This window comes from Silene latifolia, chromosome 8 (assembly GCF_048544455.1).
Source record: "Silene latifolia isolate original U9 population chromosome 8, ASM4854445v1, whole genome shotgun sequence".
In the NCBI taxonomy this organism is placed as follows: domain Eukaryota; kingdom Viridiplantae; phylum Streptophyta; class Magnoliopsida; order Caryophyllales; family Caryophyllaceae; genus Silene; species Silene latifolia.
Genome location: NC_133533.1, coordinates 26,154,549 through 26,160,548, shown reverse-complemented (window position 1 = coordinate 26,160,548; position 6,000 = coordinate 26,154,549).

Here is a 6,000-nt window from a genome sequence, read left to right as displayed (position 1 = left end):
TCGGTCGATGAAATTACGTTAAGTTTATCTCTAGCCCCGGAACATAAGACTAGTCTTCATGTCCCGTTGAGTCCAGTCAAATTTCGCGTGTAATAACGTTTTATTACCTCACTTACCGAATGATAAATGAAAGCACCCCGGGAAAACCGAACCTACCTCAAATGTCACGGGGATTCATGGGTCCTACTATTTGGTAAGGCTTAATCTCAATTTTTAATAACGTGAGAGATCGAGTCAATTTATTATCTATCAAATTTAAGTTAACTAAATTTTCGAACTTACGATAATTATAGTTGACACGGTCGAATACTCGATATGATATGCATGTGTTGTTTTTGGCGATTTGGCAATGCATGCAAACATATAAAGGAAAAATGTAAAGCAATAAATAAATTTCCTAGTATGGCCTTCCTAAAATAGAAAATCAAATAATCTATTACAAATTCGGAAACCAACTCCTTTGGTCCCTTGAACTTCATGTGATACGCCTCCCAAGGAAAAGACCGTCTTGACCGGAACTCCTTTCCGAATGGCTCCGTCTTTAGGAAACTCCGGAATTGCAAAATAATAATAAAAATACATGGCTATTCCTATTATACATTTGTAATAAAAATTTAAATCTATTAAATTACAAAACGGTGATGCGAAATCACATCAAAATTACAACCAAATCGATATTCCCTTTCATTACGGGTAATACCAATTAAAAACTAAGACCATACTAAAATAAAATTACATAATTCAAAATTATATAAATAAAATGTGACATTCATCAAAAAAAATGCAGCATTATTATATGATCTAACATGCCAAATTAATGTGCCAAATCGCCCTACTTAAATTTTATATCGTATATAATCTGGTTCAATGGAAATGCGTGATATTAACTTATTAAAATCACAAATCAATACTTAAATCAAATTTAAGCTCAAGTTAATTATTCTAACCTTCTTAGGACTCAAACATTAGTCTTCACTCAATTTTTGACAATAATTCAACTTGGTTTTCTATTATTGCTTATTAAACTTCTCTTAATCATAACAATTATGAAATAATTCCCAATAAATCATAAAAATTTGAAAAACTCGAAATCACAATTTTCTAAATTCTGTAATATTACCAAGATTCCAAAAACTCAATAAAAATTACCCACAAAAAATATTTATAATTTATATCATTAATAAATCGTATAAATCATAACTTTTACCATTTAATTCCAAATTAAATATAAAAATTATGAAAAATCAAAATCAAAATTTTGAACATTCTTAAATAATATCCAAAACCTGGAAATGGCAAAATTTCAACTAAAAATTTCGAATTAATTTTTATGACTAATAAAGTTGCTCTTTTATCGATTTTATCACATAAAAATCAATAAACATACCAAATCAATCAAAATTAATCATAAAACTTTAGATCTGATGTTCATATCAAATATACAACATTAGGAAAAAATTTCATGCCATAAAATTCATTTTAACTATTTTTGCTAAAAATAGTCACTATTTATATCATTTTAACCATTAAAATTATAAATCACGCATAATAAATCACATTTATCTAAAATTTTACATACAATCTGTAAAATATGCATGTGACATCATATTAAAATATCATGGCCTATTTCAAAGTTTAACTATTTTTAGTCATTTAACCTCCATTTATGCCATTTTTATCACATAAAAATCATAAATCATGAAATATTAATCACATTAATACGAAATTTTACATACAATACATAATATACTCATGTGAAGTCATACTAAAAAATCACGGCCATTAGTGAATTTTAACTATTTTTAGTAAATAAAAGTTCATTTTACTCATAAAAATGTAATTATTTCACTAAAAATCATTAAAATAAGCAATAATCATCCATAAATCATCAATATGACCTAAAAACATTACCAGAATGTATAACATGCAAATATTTTCGTGGTTTTATCCTCATAAATCACAAAATATCTAGTTTTAATTAAGTTACATTTAACTCGAAAAAACCAAACCGATTATGCATGCAACACCAAAGCTCTTGATGTCAATTGTTAGGTTCATATACCCATATTGGACTCATATAATCATTTTATAAATTACTCATAATTTATATTTATGTGGATCTAGTTGCATGCATAACAAAATAAGGAGAAAAATGATTTTCTTACATTTCATATGGGCCGAAAAATAGGGCACTGGACTTGGAATCCTTCCAAATCTAGATCTTGAGCTTACTACATCAGGATGATCCTCCAAGATCTTCAAGTCTCAAGTATAGAGACACTCCTCTTAGTTGCACCCAAAACAATACCCTTAAACTAATATATTAACTAATTAGATTAATATACTAGTATCCTTAAATAATTCTAATAATATGTATTACTACTCTAGTAATAATATTTATGATGATATTAGAATAAAGATGAACAATTTTGTAGAGGTTCTCTAACTATTTTAGAGAGATAGAGATATATTAAGAATGATAAGAATTAGAGAGATAGGAAAAATAAGAACAACTTCTTGTCCTATCAAGGGGGGTGCGGTTAGGTGTGCTTATAGGGAAAGGAAAATTTTTCTTCTCAAGACTCCCTTATGTTCTTACCCATAAATTAGAGTAGGTTCTAGGGTTTTAAGGCATGCTTAAGGTGTAATGATTATGTTCTAAGAATGCAATAAACTAATGATAAAATCATCACCCACTAATCCCTTATACCAACCGATTTTTATACTTAAAATGGACCTCCATTTTATTTTTGTAATTTGTCATTTGTAATTTGGTGCGTCATGTGTTACACACCATGCCCATATCTATTTTTAATGCATATTTAACCCCTTAAATATCATTTTATAACAAATAAACTACTTGTGACAAGTTAACTAGTAATACATGATTACAATTATTAAAATGGGTCATATACATATAATTTACAACATTTTGCAATTATAAATAATCAATCATTTTTAATTTGATTGTTTCACAAACAATAATGAATTTTAGTAATGAAATCTAAAATAAATTTTTTTAATCAAATTACAATAAGGTACAAAAATTCTCACTCACAATTGAATTAATCAAATTTAAGGAATTAATTAACTTGTATCATTATACAATTAATTAATTAATCTATTAAGGAAATTGTCCTATAGTTGTGACCTTAAGTGATCAAGTGATCACCACCGTCAAACGACTGTAATGTTAAACTCTAGTTAGCTAATCATTACCAATTAATGTTGATCAGTTGACTATATAATGAATCACCCCTTACGTATTCTTATTATGAGATTTAATTATGATGTTTAATCACGTGATTGCACTATTGTTGAGGACACATACTCCAACAGGGATGGCACCATTTGAGGCACTATATGGGAGAAAATGCAGGAGTCCAGCGTGTTGTGATGCTAGCGCAGAAGCTGTGGTGTTAGGACCACAGATGGTACAAGATATGATTGAGCAAGTACATTTGATTCGACAAAAGATGAAAGCAACTTAGGATCGGCAAAAGTGCTATGCGGATCTACACCGCAGGGATTTTGAGTTCCAAGTGGGCGACAAAGTTCTTTTGAAAGTGTCACTTATGCGTGGCGCTGTGAGGTTTGGCAAAATAAGGAAGTTGAGCCAGAAGTTCATAGGCCGTATGCGATTTTGGATTGGATAGGTGAAGTGGCTTATCGGCTAGCTTTGCCACCTGCTCTTGATCGGGTGCATAATGTGTTCCATGTGTCACAATTTCGAAAGTATGTGAGTGATCCGTCTCATGTGCTTGAGATGGAGAATATTGAGCTCGATGAAGCGCTTACTTATGTGGAAGTGCCAAAAAAAAATATTGGATCGCAAGGTGCGCAAGATAAGAAACGGTAAAACCATCTTGCTTAAGGTGTTATGGTCTAACCATAATGTTGAAGAAGCTACATGGGAGCCGGAGGAAGCAATGAGGGAGCGTTATCCACATCATTTTGATCAGGTATGCTTGGTTATGAGAATGTAACCTTATTCTTTTAAGGGGGGTAGGAAAGGATCGCGCGTGTTTTTGGGATATTAGAAGTCAGTTTTAGTAGTACCTTTGAGTTATCTTTTGTCTTTTGGTTATAGTTTGTTATAGTTTAGGAACTAATTGGTGTTTGTTAGTGTTGCGTCTGGTGGTGTTTATGTTTTTTTATCCAGGTATGAGTTTGAACTTCGAGGACGAAGTTATTTTTAAGGAAGGAAGACTGTAATACTACACTTTTCTGGTCTTTGGGTACTCAGTCGAGTGGGCTGTACTCGACCGAGTAGGTTTGTTGAATATTTTAAGGCAGTCTACTGCCTTGGGTGTACTCGACCGATTTAGGTGACACACGGTCGAGTAGAGCGTACTCGGCCGAGTGTTCGGTCTGGAGACTTTTTATTCGCGGTTTGGTTAAGATGAATTAGGAGTTATAAAATCCTATTATCAGTTCACTAATCCTGATTCTACAAACATAAACATTTCTAAACATCTCCTTAAGCATCTTAATCATCTCCTAAGCAAGTGTGGGTAGATTGTGGAGCGTTTGGAGTTCGTAAGGTCGTGCCTGTCGCGTCATATATCTTTATCATCCTTAATCGATTTGTATTGTCGTTGTTAAGGGATATTTAAACCGTAATCTGGGCGATTAGGGGAAATGGTTATTTTAGGGATGGATCTTGATATTAGTATTGTTTGTGTATATTTGTTAGGTGACAACTTCGTTGAGGAGCAATTCTAATTGTTTATTGTTTGGTTGCCGGATTTTCTAGTCAGGTAGGGTTTCCCTACACTGTATTCTTCTACTTTATGATTGATTATCAATGGTGCGGAATTATTGTGATATTGTGGTATTATTGACATTAATAGTATTGATTGTGAAGCCATTGTCGGGAGATGGTCTTCACCCTCATATTCGCCCCTTGTGGCTCCCGTCACAAGGGGGATGTGCACATTAATGATCTGGGTTCGCTCGCTCCGATGAGCGGAGCTTAGGTGGCAAGGTTGCGGTCTACCACTGGCGGTGTGGGTGCCTATTGCGATGGGTGACCTGGCAGGGTTGTAGGGCTGAGCAAAACCGTATACCCGATACGGTTTTCAAAACCGTATCGGGTATATGGTTTTTAAAATACCATTTTCTGAGTTCCGGATACGATACGGTTTAACCGGGTATACGTTTTTCGGATACCCGGCTAAACTGGATATACGAAATCCGGATACCCAGATACGGTTTTTGCTGTTTTTCTATTAAATGCAATAAAAAAAACTTGAAATCCATGTTTTGCGCGAGCCATGTGATTGTGTGTTTCACATTACTTTCACCCATCATTAATACGTGGGGGAAAAGAGAACCTAATAAACTTGAATCATCATTAAATTCATCTTTTCACACACCGACGTACCTACGCGGCTATGCCTCCACCACCTACCGTCGCTGGAGTATTACGCCGCCGTCACCGAATCATCACGCCGCCTTCTACTCTCTTCCCACGCTGTCGTCTGCCCCTGCGGGAGCTTCACAAGATGCCTCCTTTCTTCCTCTTTTCCATTCTCTTAGTTTACACTTATAAGATTTGATTCTAGTTCAATTTTTAATGTGACTTTGTGTGGCAGAATTAGGGTTGAGGAATTGGGGATTTAATTGTGGAGGAAATGGGGATCTGAAAATTAGGGTTGGGGAATTGGGGTGAGAGAGGAGAGAGGAGTGTAAAGTGTAATGTGATTGTAAAGTGTGCAATGTTTCCGCATTTCGTATGGGATTAGTTTAAGTGTTTTTTTTGTTAAGAATTTATCTCAAATCAGGTCAAAACTGTATATACAGTTCTCATTTTCCCCGACACGGATACAATACGGTTTTTAAAAAACCGTCTATCGTATATACGAAAAACTGTATAACAAGAACCGTGTATCGTATCGTATCAGTATAAAAAACTGTATCGTATTTTTTTGCTCAATCCTACTAGGCTGTGGTTTATTAGACATTCGTATTCGGAAGACGGAGATTGTTTATTGTAGG